This window comes from Ambystoma mexicanum, chromosome 3p (assembly GCF_040938575.1).
Source record: "Ambystoma mexicanum isolate Mex_15411 chromosome 3p, UKY_AmexF1_1, whole genome shotgun sequence".
Classification (NCBI taxonomy): Eukaryota; Metazoa; Chordata; class Amphibia; order Caudata; family Ambystomatidae; genus Ambystoma; species Ambystoma mexicanum.
The window spans coordinates 225693343-225708837 of NC_090925.1; positions in this window are offsets into that span (position 1 = coordinate 225693343).

The following is a 15495-nucleotide window of genomic DNA, read 5'->3' on the forward strand; positions in this document are numbered from 1 at the left end:
AGGATGAACATTATAATTGTAATGTGTGTTTGACTCCATTGGGAACAACTTCATGAGAACATGTAAGAGGCCTAACTTTTAGGTTAATAGCTAATATTTCTGCTGCTGCTCTACCTAGCCACATACCATGGCAGCCCAAGGGCTCTCTTGGAGGTGGCAATGGTTAATGATTGTGCTGCTAGCTCACTCTGCCGCATATTTGGCAGTCCATGGACTCTCCAGAGTGATGCAGACACAAGGCCTAATTCAGAAATAATGGCAAAACTATCATGTTAATGACATACTGTTAGCATTAAATTTTTCTTAATTGTAGGACATTGCACCCCCCATATTAACATTCCCCCTCTGGTTGATTGATCAACTACAGCACATTTATCTTTCATGTTATCAAAAATGTGTCTTTGCTACCAACACTTTAAAAACATTTCTTCAATTTCATGTATATTCTTTTGGGCTACATGTTAAAAAACAACATTCTGCAACAGCCCTGGGGCCAACAGCTTCAGAATAATTCTCACGGTCATTAGGGCACTTTCCTGGGCTCATTGGATGTTCTGTCCTTCAGAAGGGGAGTGTCGTTGATAGGTTGCAGTTGGGGACACATCATTGGCATTATTTTGTCCATCCTTTTCTTGCAGCTTCCCAGAAATAATTGACAGGAGCAAAAAAGAAAAAGGAAGTAATACTTTTAGAAATCTATTCATCCATGAGGGCACCCATGAAAAGAATTGAGGTTATAAAGTTGTCGCCCTGCACCCCACCTTCTTCCCCCATGCTGGTGTACAGAGTGTGCAGTGCAATTATTGCTTGTGTAATACCTCCATTTTCTGCATTGTTGGAGAGTGTGTAAGTGCAGCAAGAAGTATCCACCCTACCCCCCATGGCAGTGAGGAGATCTAGGACATGGTTCTGCAACATAGTTATTTGTATTGCTGTCAGTTCTTCATTGACAGTGTTTAACCCGTACTCTGTATCCCTAGCCAATTGGATTAGCTCCCGTCCAGTGTCTGGAGCCATTTGGCATTGTTCACTGCTTGCATCCCTGGAGTGAAAGTTGAAGCAAGAATCATTTCAGCTTGGCGAAAGAGTATGTATTTGCTTGGTATTTCATGCAACTTGTTCACTGATTCTTAAAACAGGTAGTTTGCGATGGTGGTGATGCAGGCTCAGAGATCGACTAACCCGCTTATACAATAAATACATGTGTTTGGTCATTGAATGCTTGCGGATTGTTGTGAGTTTGAAATCTGGTACCACCAATGCGGGAGAAAGCAGGGTTGTCATGGAGAAAACATCTCCCCAGGACAGGGGCAGCTGGGTGTATGCCAGTGTGCTGCACACCCAGTACTTGTCAATGAGAGCAGCAGAACACCCTTGGATATCAGAATTTTCGACCATCGCATTGCAGTTCATGTTTGTCCCCACAGACACACTGCCATTGTTCCTGAAACATAAGATGAACCGTGTACGTTTAATTATTCCTATCAGGGGTTTATGCTGATTTATCCTCATTGCCCAAGGTACAGAAACAAGTTATATTTATCTTTTGATGCAAATCATTGCTTAGCCAGAACAGCCCAGCACCCCTTTATCTCCGAGACCCATTTGCCTTTCTAGTAGCCTCTGCACTTTACCTGCAGACCAGGCCTTCTTCCAAAATGAGAATGGTTCAGCTGTGACATTAAAACATTTGGATTCAGCAGACATTGTTAAACATAACCCACTCTTTCTGATAAACCTTTCCAATTCCTCTGTTATCTGCATCTGTTATCTGTTTTTGTTGATACATTTGTATATGAATACTCAACCCATTTTCTTCTGTGATCATTTTCTATTCTACATAATTGTTATCATATGTTGTTGTATTAATTGTGCGCCACTCGATGATGACCTTATTTGCCTGACCAGTGCCTAGTTCTGAATAAGCCAGATGAACTAAAGATTGTGCCATATGTGACAGCAACTCCTGGGGTAAAAACAACCTAAATGTGGCTATTGCATAGGGGGTCAATGACAATCAAAACAAGGTTCACTCCATTTCGCTCTACCCACTGACTGCAAATGGCAGAACCACATGTTCTCTGTGTGGTGATGCACAACATTAGACTTGGAATAACACTTGTGTTAAAAATATCCCTCTTAATTCTCATCATAGAAACATTCATGTTTACTGATTGTCTGCCTCTAAGTGTCCAGCCATTCTGTTTTAGTGTCACTGTTAGTACTGTGTAGTGATTTGGAGCATTGGTTTGTAATGAGTGAAAATGCTTTGTTGGTACATTGCACTGTGTTCATGGACTATGAGTGTGATGTCATGGTGTGGAATGTATGGAGGACTAGAATGATAGTGTGACAAGGTTCTAGAGAGGACGGTTGGTGAGAGGGGCGAGAGTGCCAATGATGGGGGCTGGTGGATGTTCATTGCTCCGTCTTGATTTAAGTTGTGACTTCAATACAACTAGCACCGAGATCTAATAAAAGTGCTCTATATCATACGAAGCCTCAGACCTAGTTTGTATCAGGCACATTTTGCTTCATTGGCGACAAGGATACCTGTCATCAGCAGCAGCAGCAGGCAGCAGTGACACAAGCAGTAGAAGAGGTGAGCTGTTTGCAATGGAGTGAGCGCTGGCAGCAGCAACCTACCGCAGACAGAAAGGAAAAGGTTGCTGCTGGCTGAGGCACCTGCTGTGCGCCGCGCTGCCAAACTAAGAGGAGCACTGTGAGCCCAACGCCTTGACAGACGGAGAGCAACATCTGGCAGCGGAACATCCACCAGCCCCCCACACGGGGCCCCAGGTGAGCGTATGCCCTTTCAGTTTGGGTTTGGGTCCCGGGTGGCCACAGTGAGCTGTTTTGAAGGCAGCAAATGACTTTTGAGCAGTACACAAGGTGTGTACGGGAACCCGATGTGACTGTGGAGAGTTACACAAGGCGTGTACGGGAACCCAATGTGACTGTGGCAAATTATTTTACACAAGGCGTGTATAGATGGTGGTTGCCAAAACAAGTGTCATACGGGCAGTTGAAGGTGTTTGTAGTACACGAGGCGTGTACAGTACACAAGGTGTGTACAAGAGCCTGGGGGGCAACCTTATCAGTGAACGGTGTGGCGGTTGAGCGCAGAGCTCAGCTCAGCTGGCTGTTCCTGGGGATTGTGATGACGTCTGCAGGGGCAGAGGAGCCGGATATGGTTTTGAGAGACGCATTGCAGGTCCTTTTGTCTAATGGAAAGAGGAGTGCATTAATGGGAAAACATAAAGAAAGCGTGAAGGATTCGTGTTTGAGAGAGGACACAGCAGAACTAAAGGATGTTGGGATAGATAGTAAAATCGTGGAAACGCAGGATACTATTGCAAACTTTTTTCTGTATGGGAAAAGGATTAGGCTGGCAAGTGAAGAAAAGGAAAGGGAAGTTTCTTCATATGAATCTGCATGAAGAAGTTTCGGAGCTACATGCAAAGACTGGAAAAGAGCCAGTAGTCGTTGCCGAAGAACTGACACAATACCCGGTGAGAGAAGAGGGGAGTATTCAAAGCACCATTAGGTGCGAACGAGCAGGGAGCTGTTGGGACTACAGAGAAAGGGGAGTTGCTCTGTGCAATGGTTGTTTAAGTGCATATAATAAATTTAAAGTTCACTGGGAAGAAATATGGGGACATTGTAGGTCCTGTGGAGAGTCATTGGGTGAGGTAGGGGAGTCACCACATCTCAGGCCTGCTGCATCTTCTAGTATCCCTAACTCGACACTGGGCCTCATTACATGGTAGGCAGTAAGGGAAAAACGATGCCGGTAAAGGATTACCGGCATCGTTAACCGCTCCTGCCAATTACGACCCGCCTACCCGCTATTAGCGGCACCGCTAAGAATGGTGCCTCTAATAGTGGCAGGGTCGCGGGCGCGTGACCCCTCATGGCGGCAATAGCGGCATGGCAGAAATAGGAGTCCATCACAAATCATGCGGACATGCAAATAGCGGCATGGAGCAGGCCCAAAAATCCCATACCGGCATGGTGGAAATACCAGCATCGCGAACCACCCGTAAAGGTCCATGTGCAGTGTTCCCAACTGCCACAGGTGCACACAGTCAGCACAGGTGGAGGCAATGGAGAATGGGCCAGCACAAAAGGAGCACACCACACCCCTTCCCACACCCATTCACACACCAAAATGATTCCAGTACTAGTAGCATTACATGGGCTGGAGGACATGATTGCATTGCAACAGCAACAACAACAGGCAGCACAAGGAGATGCAGGAGGAAGAGGAGGGCGAGACAGGCCCAGCAAGCCCCACCAGTGCAGCTAGTTGTACCACAGAGGCAGCCACCAATCTCCAGGATCAGAGCCAGTCCATTCAACCTAACCTCTGAGCAGATACACACCTTGTACCGTCTGGACCGGGATACCATCACCACCATCGTGGACATGATACACAACGACATTGTCAGCCTCGTAGACATCCGTACTGCCATCCCCCCTCTACTGAAGGTGGTCACTGTGCTCCACTTCCTGGCCACAGGCACCTACCAGCATACGGTAGGGCAGATGCATGGCATATCACAACCAGTATTCTCACGCACGCTGAACCAGGTGCTCGATGCCCTCCTGAAGCACACAAGTGAACACATATCCCTGCCACGGACTGCCCAGGAGATCTCCAACACCAAAGTTGGCTTCCATTCACTGGCAGGCATGCCAAGTTGCATCGGGCCATTGACTGTACACATGTGGAATTGGTGGTCCCACATGCCAATGAGGCAGTCTACCGAAACAGAAAGCAATTCCACTCGATCAACGTCCAAATGGTATGTGACTCTAACAAGATCATCACACATTGTTGTGCCCGATATCCCGGATCAACCCATGATTCAATGGTCCTGCGGAACTCAACAATACCACGCTACATGGAGCGACATGCTGGACAACGTTCGTGGCTACTTGATGAGTAGCATGGCAAGCACATGGCAGTGTGATGTGGGGAGTAGATTTGGGGGGAGATGCATACTCCAACTGGGTGTGATTGGGGGAGGGGGAGAGATGCATACTCCAACTGTTTGAGATAAGTTGACAGGATAAACAATGGCCATACATAAATATACCACTGTCCCCCAAGGAAGCCCAGACTGGACCTGACACATGAAAACCACATGCAAGAAGTAAGCTGCACAACAATGAAATGAAGACATTACCCCAACCATGCCATATCCATCCACATGCACATTGCATTTCATCATACCGTACCCTCTACAACATAATGCAGCAACATGCAACCAATATGGACAATGGAAATGTACGCTGAACAGCATCACAACGGAAATGCGACCTTGAGTTCATACAAAGGGATCACCTGTAGCCATTATACTGATTCACATCCGTACACCACAACAGAAGTGCTGCATGCCAGCATGGGGACATCAAGTTTGGAATGGCAGTTCACTAGCAGTGTGGTTCAAACGGTGCCAGGACCAAAGGACACTGTCAAGGGTTTTGACCTATGTTGAATTATTAGGCAACAACAAAAACTGAATCAATAGACTGGGTAGATGTGGGGATGAGCTGTCGCCGCCCATCATTCTATCCCAGAACAAAACTAAATCAATAGACTGGGTAGATGTGGGGATTGAGCTGTTGCCGCCCATCATTCTATCCCAGAACCAGGAGAACCACGCAGTTTTGCGCACACCAAAATGGTCGCATAACCTGCCACCCACCAGTGCAAGCGTGATGGACCGGAGGCGCCAAGGGTGAAAGGTGGTGCCAAAGGAAAAATAGCAGTGCCTGTTAGATCAAAAGCGCCATGAAATCACTGCTGTTTCTCTGAAGTGCAAGCTCAAAATGTCTATTTCAATTTGTCCAAAATCCGTTTTTAATTGATGTCAACACATTGCTAATGATGGGCACAAGACCACTCTAAAGATTCAACCTTCTTGAGGGGGGGGTCCCACATCCCCACTCTACTGTAAGGATGCCCATCAAAACAATGGCAGCAAGGATTAGAGCTGCCAAGCAAAATCCTCCTGTCAAATTCAAGACAACTCCTAAAAAAATGGGGGCAGTACCAGCTTTGGACACAAGCCGGCGCTAGCGGTCTAAACTCTGACAGTAGAACTGTACTTCAGGAGTTGCCAGCCTCCTGAGACAGCTGGAAACTTCAAAGCCTTTTTGGTTAATTGAAAATGTAAACACCTGCTGTTCCATGAAGACAGGCTGATTCAATTAACATTGCAAGAGGCTGGGAAACCTTCTCACCTCAGAACTATACACAAGAAGCCAGGAGATCACATGGACATGCTAACCAAATGCAGAGTGGCCCCCTAGCCTGCTGACCTCAGCCGACACGGGAGACTCTTACAATTGAATGGGGTATGTTAATTTGGGTGTGGACTGTAAACAGAGCTCTGCCTGGCAGAAGAGACATGTGGTCCCTGACTCCCAAGTTTCTGGGGGCAGACCCAAACACTTTTTTGTGAATTGAATTGAAGGCAAATATACGTTTTATAAAAAAAAACACTGATAACTAATTGTAACCAGAGATAGAAATGTACAACTTTGGGATTTTTAAATTGACACATTCACTCCCAGTTCAAAAATAGGCTGGTCGCTCTATGATGTTCTGGGCCAAAACCCCGCTAATTATTAATACTACAGACACTGTGTTTATGCCAGAGACCTAGTAAATTACTGGAATATGGGTAGAAAGGCAGTGTACATGTGCGCCATTTTTGGTAAACGTCCGATATTGGTAAATCAACTAAAAACGAAAATAAGTTGTCATTTTTGAATGCAAGCCCCCAGGAAGATCAGAGTTGGGCCAGAATGTACCTTAAGTAATCTGTAATATGTACATGTAATGTCAAACAACTGTGTATCTGGGAAATATGTGTAGTTATGAAAAATGATTTCTAAGGTAGAAGCAAAAGGGCGTTTCTTCAATAGATCGTAAATGGCTGACATCACTCTGACACACTATCCTTTCTCAAATCAGGGACCAAAGAATCATTTGGCCTATCAAATCTTGAGAGGGTGGGGCATGCAGAATTAGCCGACCCACCCATTTTCGAAACACATAAAAAGAGCCATTGGAAGCCAGGTAGGGACGTTCTTTTTCACTTTCTGTGGAGCATTTTGACAGACAACTTCACATCCAGACTTCAGACTTCAAATCCATCAATCTCCAGAGACCTGAAATTAACTCCAGAACTTGTAGCAGAGAGGCCTGAATCCACAAGCTGAATCCTTTTTCAGCAGGCCTCCAAATCATTTGCGAACTATCCAACAGCCGGACGAGCTGTTTGAATTTTTGGCAAGAACTTTTGCCAGAACCAGAGACCCAGAAGGCAGAATTATCCCGAGAGACCAGACCCAGACCAGATCGCTGTGCAGTGCTGTTGGCTGACCCAGATCGCTGTGCGCGGAACCAGTACCAGAGAACCGCCGCCAATCCTGACCCGATCCGTGATGAAGTCGCATTCCAGTCCAACATATAGTGTGAGTACTCAGCCAGGACTGTGCAAAACCAATCTCTTAGTTTAAAATAATCTAATTCAAACTATTTTAATCTATTAGAACTGCATCATCAGAAATCATGTACATCCTGTTGATTCAAAACCTTCAAAAGCGCATCTGTCATTCTGAAACTGTAATTTCAATTCTGAAAATCTAACTCCACTAATTGTCCGTATCTCTTGAACCGTTGGTGCTAGGAGCGAGTTTTAACTTTCATTTTAAAGCTAAGATTGCCAGGATAGCGGCATATTTGTATCTATATATGAGAGCCATGCAGGACAAATGTGCTGAAGGCCAAGCTCTGGCAGATAGGCAACAGATGGCATTAGAAAAGGTCCAATCTGACCTGGTCTCTTCTGAGCAGAGGCTGCACAGAAGCCAGGAGTCAGAAAACGAGAGTAGACAATACATCATTAAAATGAAGGAGGATATGGATATCCTGCAACAGGAAAAGGCTGACCAGGATACCAGAATTCTGGCTTTGCAGAAGGAGCACCAAGACAGTTTGGACTCCCTACTGCAGAGCCAGAAAAACCTGGAGCAACAACTAGACTTTAACAGGGCATGCACAGAGCAGGTAGCCACCCTGCAAATTCGACTAGACAGAAAGAAAGAGGAAATCAATAAATTGATTTTGAAAGACCTGGATACCCAGGCAGAGTTTGATCAAGAACGCCAGAAAGCTGGTGCTTTTCCAAGGCAGAGGGACGACCTGGCGGCACAGATGCAGGCTCTTAGTCAGGAAAAGGACAGGAAGTCTGCCAATTAAAAGAAAAAAATTGAAGGAAATCACCTGGCCCTCCAGGGGCTGGGTGACCTCCAAAAAGAGCATCGGAACTTGTCAGAGCACATCAGGAGGGTGGAAGATGCTCTGGCAAGAAAGGAGCAGGCCAGTAGGGATGGGACTCAGGAGGTAACCCTCCTGCAGCAAAGACTGGCCCAGTACTCCAGGACCAACCAGGAAGCACATAGAGAGAATGAGGCTCTCTGTCAGCACAATGATGGGCTCCAGCAACAGGTAGCCATGCAGGAGAGACTGATAGAGTATAGTAAGGCCTTAACTGAGGAATTGAAAGTGCAGGCTCTTGCATTGCAACAGGGAGCAGGGGCTGATAGAGATGAAGTTCGCTGGGAAAGGGAAACACCTGAGCATAACCTCAGGAGTCCCAGTACCAGAGGCCTTCATCTCTCCCAGTCCTTGGACTCTGCCACCCCCATATCCCCTGGTGCACATGAGCACAGGGCCACAGGGAGGGCAGATTACTATCCGGCCAACAGTATGGGGTTCATAGGCCAGTACCTCCCAGGAATGGATGGGCGGGCATCCGGGTATGGGCACCCAAGCACAGTGCAATTTAGTGGGGAAACCCAGGAGAGTAGGCGCACTAAGGGCATCCTGAAAACCTCTGCGCAGTTAGGTCAGTGGGGGGGGGTAACCAGCAAATCCTGGTAGCAAGGAGGGATCTGAAGACTCCTCGGAGCATCACAGGACACAGGAGACCAGGTCCCCACATTCTGCCAGACATTCCCAGGCTCGCAGAATCCGGGAAAACCTGGAAGATCAGACGGGCACCTCTGGGAGCAGTGCTTCTGAGTCGGAGGATGAATGGACCAGGGTTACCCGAACCAAAAAGGCCAATAAGGCAAAAAGGGCCTTGCTTAAGGACCCCTTAAAACAGATTAAGGCAATCAGGAGTGTCATCACGCCTTATCACAAAAACTCCAAGTATTCTGTGTGGGAACACTTGCAGCTCTTTGAGCAAATGATGGAGACCTTCCATTTGAAGGACACAGTAGCTGCATCCAGTATGTCAAATGGACATTCTCCCCAGAATACTCCAGTTTCTTTGCGGGGCTGGAGGACCAAAATCATTCAAGATGGTCCACCTATAGAGCGGCCATCTTGAAACATTTTTTCTGAATCCCCAAGAGGCTCGCAAGGCAGCCTACAATTTGCAATGTGGGGAGGATCGGGCCCCACAAGAATTTGTGCAAGAATTGAAGCGTTCCTTTGCGCAGACCACCAGAAGGGTGCGCACGGACAGCAGAGAATTCATCAACACATTTTTCCATGCTCTCCCCAAATACATAATGACCCAGCTCGTGAGCGATTTTCACGAGAAAAGATCTTTAGACTGGGTCATTGAGCAAGCCACCCGCATCTATGAGGTGCAGAAACCGGTGGAAAACAAGAATCAGCCAAAAAAAAACAAAACCAACAGCACCCCTGCTGTTGCCAAGGTGGCAGAGGTAAAGGTTGCCCCCATTTTAGATTTGGAGATGCCTGCCTGCACCAAATAATTCACAGCCCAGAAGGCCCTCGGGCCAGTCACAGACAGGGAGTCAAGGAGGTAGTCCCACAAATGGGGTCCCTCGCTCCCCTGACTATGTAAGTCCCCGCTAAAAAGGGAAACAGACCAATCCTGGGTTATGTGTGGACTCCTCCAGCCCAAGGGGGGGATCCAGCCAAGCACCTGACCCAAGGAACTTCCCTCCTAACTTCCCACAGGAGGGCAGAAATTCCCCAAACACTGGGCAGAACTTTTTTTACCAGGTATCCACCCAATTTCCAACCCCAAAACCATCCATCCATCTTTCCCCAATACCCTGAGCCCAGACAACCTAATCCGGGAGAGGGGAGGCCAAGGGTGGAGGGGTACCCAAATCTTCCCAACCAAGGGTACTACCAGAGAAGGGATAGCTAAACTTCCCGGGATCAGCCTAGGGGAGAAAACAGAACCCTATATCAGCCTGAGCGGGTTTGCCAACTTGAGCGCCAGGTCCAAAATATGGCCCGGGATCTGGGTCACATACTGAGGGCTCAACAGAACCCTCAGATGAGCATGCCACCACAGAAGGCCCCAAACTCTGGTCCCGGTGCTTCAGATCAATGACGGGGGCAGCACCCCGATAACCCACCGGTTCCCAGAGAGGAGGCACTAGAGGAAGGGGGGTGTCAAGCCTTGGAGGAAGCTTCCTTCCCAACTTGTAAACAGCCCCTGGAAAACCAGGAACCGGAAACAAAATCTCCTACCCCTGAAAGTCTGCCACCCAAGGAGCAGAGAGGAGGTAGGAGAAACAAAGGACCCAAACAGACCCATTTTGTGGAGGAGGTACAGGTCTTCCAATTTGAGGGAGAGGGATCCCAAGAGGATCCTGGGGAAAGGATCTTCTCCTTCAGAGATGGGGGAACTCCTCCCAAGGAAAAATGGGTCCCAAGGGATTTCAACCCAGACTGGGTAGATGTGGGGATTGAGCTGTCGCCGCCCATCATTCTATCCCAGAATCAACAGACCGAAAACCCCTGGTTCAAACCCATCCAGGTGACTGCCTCCAAAAAGGGGGGGGGGCAGCCCAGAACTGGAACCAGGGGAACCAAAAACCGCATCAATATCCAGTTGCAAACTTTTTCTTTCAGATTCCCATGACTCTCAACAGAATTCTGCCCAAATCTCTTCTCTCGCCATGTCCAAAACCAGAAAGTTAGCCCACCAGTTGTCCAAAAATGTGCATCATCTGTGCCCCCTTGAGAAGAAGGAGAGATGATACTATGCCCCGGTACAAGTACAGGGGCAGGGTACAATTTTGGCACTGGTGGACACTGGATCCCAAGCTACCCTTCTGTCCAAGAGGGCTTTTGATGAACTAAATGCAGGAAGGGGGAGAATTACTGTATTCCTCTCACCTCTCTTCCTGGACAACTGCAGAACTTTGACGGGAAGGAAATTCCTGTCGAGGTGACTGCAGATTTGGACATCAAAATTGGGCGACACAAGGTGAAACACCCGGTCATAGTAGTGACTCCAGAGGGCACCCCTTGTTTAATAGGGAATGACCTCCTGAGAAGGTTGTCACCCCTAATAGATTGCGTAAACAAGGTCCTCTGGACCCAGACTAGCTGACCAATAAAACTAAAACAGAGTGTCAACCATGTTAGTTTAAACGGCACCTGCCACATGGTTGAAAAAAATCGGACCAAGTAGAATTTCACTTCCAGAACAACCAAATTCCAGATGTGACAGTAATAGCAGTAGGACAACAGACTGGTGATGGGGGGTCCTCTCTATTTCTGAAAATCAACCTTCCTTCCAGTTTAAGGTGGTATTCCACACTGGAAGGAAATACTCTGAAATTCTTTACCAATCCACAATCAGACACTCCCACTCCTATAGTCCAGAAAGATGTGAAATCAGCTCAGAGCCTGGCTGATATTCAGCAAATTGGAGAGCAGTTGTTTGTCCCTGTTCAGTTAAATGATGGGAAGGACTCTTTTCTCGCTCGAGTGTGTGTGAACAACGGTAAGAGCTTCATCAGCGAAGCCATGTTCCGCCAACTCCCAAAAGATCCAGCCATTCGCACATTCAAACTGATAGACAAATGGGAAATGGATCTGGAAACACCCAATTAGAAACATCTCCTGCCAAGCAGGTGTATGCTCAAAATCTCCATTGGCAACAAGAGCATAGTCCATAATTGTTGGGTCGTGCGAGACGTCACTGCTGCCTTTTACTTAGGCAGTGACATTCTCAATCGCTTCACCATTAGTTTGGACCTAATAAACTGCAAAGCTTGGTCCCGATTAGCGGATAATCCCATGGGCTTTGATGATCCAGAAAAAGCATTTAGGTCAGCTCAATTGCTACCTTATGCAGTTGAAGTTCAGATTAAAGAGGAAGTCACCATCCCAGAAAGGACCCGACAATTCTCCCTGGATTTGAAGGTTAAAAGAGGACAAAAATTGAAAAACCCTGATGCTTATATTCATCTAAATGCTTCTCTCCAACAGCAAGGCTTGGGGGTAAACCCAACACCATATGTCAACATAGAACATGACACCATTCCAATAGAGGTGGATAACAGCGATTTAAAGAGTATTACTCAAGCCGTAGGCACCATTATTGGAATGGCGCTTGATGACCGACATTTCTCCATTGATTTAGAAAATGAACTGTTCGGACCAATCCCCAAGGACTGTTTTGACAGTGACAGTGATGACAATACAACACCAGAAAGGATCTTTACCCGGCATGGGGGGAACTTCCTGGTGTACACTTCTTGCCCTTATGGTAAGGAAGATGTGACTTGTGACTTCAGAGGGGATGAGGTGATTTTCCAGGTCCATGCAGGCTGCTTTTCCCAAATGAAGCCTCCAGTCCAAATCAGCACTCTGACCAGGGACTTCTCCACCCAGCTGGAGGAGGCCACGGAGATAGCGAAACCAGAAGTATTTCCAGGCTTGAGGCAGATGGTGGAAGAGAGAGTCAACCTAGCTAATGACTCTGGAACACAAGCAAAAGTTGAAACAAGTTTTCTTGGATTTCTAAGATCTCTTTGCGGTAGACTCATATGACTGTGGTCGCACCGACATTCACACAACAACAATTCCCACAGACCCTGGCATGACTCCAGTGTTTGTGAAGCAATATCGCTTGCCTCTCGCATCTATGGAGTCCCTTACTGAAATAATTAAGAACCTTGAGTCCCGGGGAATAATCCGTCCAGTACACAGCACCTTCAATAATCCGGTGCTGGGAATATTGAAGCCAAACGGCCAGTGGAGACTCTGTGCCGACCTGAGGGAGCTCAACAAACAGGTCCATACTTCCCGATTCACACAACACTGGAAATCTTAAGAGAGGTTGCATACTGGCCACACATGGGGCAGGACCTCGACCAATACTTGAAGGGGTGTCTTGTGTGTGCACAATTTCAGCCATCATCCCTCGCACACTGTGCGTCTCTCCAAAAGAGGTGGATGACACTGCCATGGTCAGATTTGCAAATCGACTTCGTAGGCCCTGCAATTCGCTCGTCTAGAGGAAACAAGTACATGTTGACCGTCACATGCTTGTTTACCAAGTGGTTGAATGTCTCCCGGGCCCAAATTGCAAGGCAGAAACAGCGGCTGCCCTGATGATTAACCACATCTTTTCCCGTTTTGGTCTACCTCAAAGGATTGAGTCAGACAGGGGTAGCCACTTCACCAGTGAAGTGATGACAAAGATGTGGGAGATACTGGGGGTCAAAAGGAAGCTACACATTGCTTACCGGCCAGCCTCTTCTGCTGCAGTGGAGAGATACAACAGAACCATTGTGAGCATATTAAAAAAGTTTGTGGCAGATATTGGGCCAAGTTGGGATATCCGATTACCTCTGGTCCTAATGGCCATCAGATCTACCCCTTGATCTGCAACTAAAATGTCACAGTTTGAGCTGATGACTGGATGCAAGATGGTGCTTCCCCAGCATTTGCTCTACAGGACCTAAGAGCAGACATTGATAAATGCCTCCACAGCTCATGAGTATGTGGATAATTTAAGGAAACACCTCCAACATGCTTTTGCCTATGCTCAGCGGAATCTAGAAAGATCAGCTGATAGCATGAAGACCCACTACGACCTGAAGACTACCAGGAAGGAATATAATGTGGAGAGCGGGTTTATCTATACAATTTCCAAAGAAACCAGGCTAAACAGCGAACATGTTTGCCTACATGGAAGGGACCGTTTGAAATTATAGACAAGGTCTCCCCAGTAGCGTATAAGATCCGCATCCCCAAAGGTAGTCTGGCAGAAGGGGAAGACAAGTGGGTACATATAAATTAGCTAAAGTGTTGCCATCCCAGGCACACTCTGCAGCAACTGGAGGAGTCCTCTGCAATACCAGAGGGGACTGCTCCAGATTAATTCAGTTCCACCCTAAAATATTCCACATATAGCCTATAAAATTCTATGATTCTTGAACATGTTCTTGCCTCCTGATTTAAAAAAATGTATATGTTCATGTTTTTGACTATAAAATGTATATGCCGCTCCACTATATCAATAGTGGGGGAGAAATGTCTACAAATAGGTATTGCCGCTTTTGCTTTATCATCCTTGGAGAGATGAAACCATGGAGACTGACCAAGGAGAACGACCCATGGACTGGGAGCAAAGATCCAAGGGGCCCAGGGTACCGCCCAATATTCCCAACAGGACCGGCGAGGAGAACCGATCGATCCAACTGGAGGGAGGAAAAGATGCTGAACTGTGCCATCTACGGAATTGGAAGAAGATGATGTGGACATACCAGCGCGTGGATCAAAACATCCGTTGGACCCGACTCCCCCTCAACTCGAAATCAAAGCGCCGTCGGGTGGGGGGGCTTGTCAAGTGTTTTAACCCACGTTGAATTATTAGGCGACAACAAAAACTGAATCAATAGACTGAGTAGATGTGGGGATGAGCTGTCGCCGCCCATCATTCTATCCCAGAACAAAACTAAATCAATAGACTGGGTAGATTGGGGATTGAGCTGTCGCCATCCATCATTCTATCCCAGAACCAGGAGAACCACGCAGTTTTGCGCACACCAAAATGGTCGCCTAACCTGCCACCCACCAGTGCAAGCATGATGGACCGGAAGCGCCAGGGGTGAAAGGTGGTGCCAAAGGAAAAATAGCAGTGCCTGTTAGATCACAAGTGTCTTGAAATCACTGCTGTTTCTCTGAAGTGCAAGCTCAAAATGTCCATTTCAATTTGTTCAAAATCCGTTTTTAATTGAAGTCAACACATTGCTAAAGATGGGCACAAGACCACTCTAAAGATTCAACCTTCTTGAGGGGGGTTCCACATCACCACTCTACTGTAAGGATGCCCATCAAAACAATGGCAGCAAGGATTAGAGCTGTCAAGCAAAATCCTCCTGTCAAATTCAAGACAACTCCTAAAAAAATGGGGTGAGTACCAGCTTTGGACACAAGCCGGCGCTAGCGGTCTAAACTCTGACAGTAGAACTGTACTTCCGGAGTTGCCAGCCTCCTGAGACAGCTGGAAACTTCAAAGCCTTTTTGGTTAATTGAAAATTTAAACACCTGCTGTTCCCTGAAGACAGGCTGATTCAATTAACATTGCAAGAGGCTGGGAAACCTTCTCACCTTAGAACTAGACACAAGAAGCCATGAGATCACATGGACATGCTAACCAAATGCAGAGTGGCCCCCTG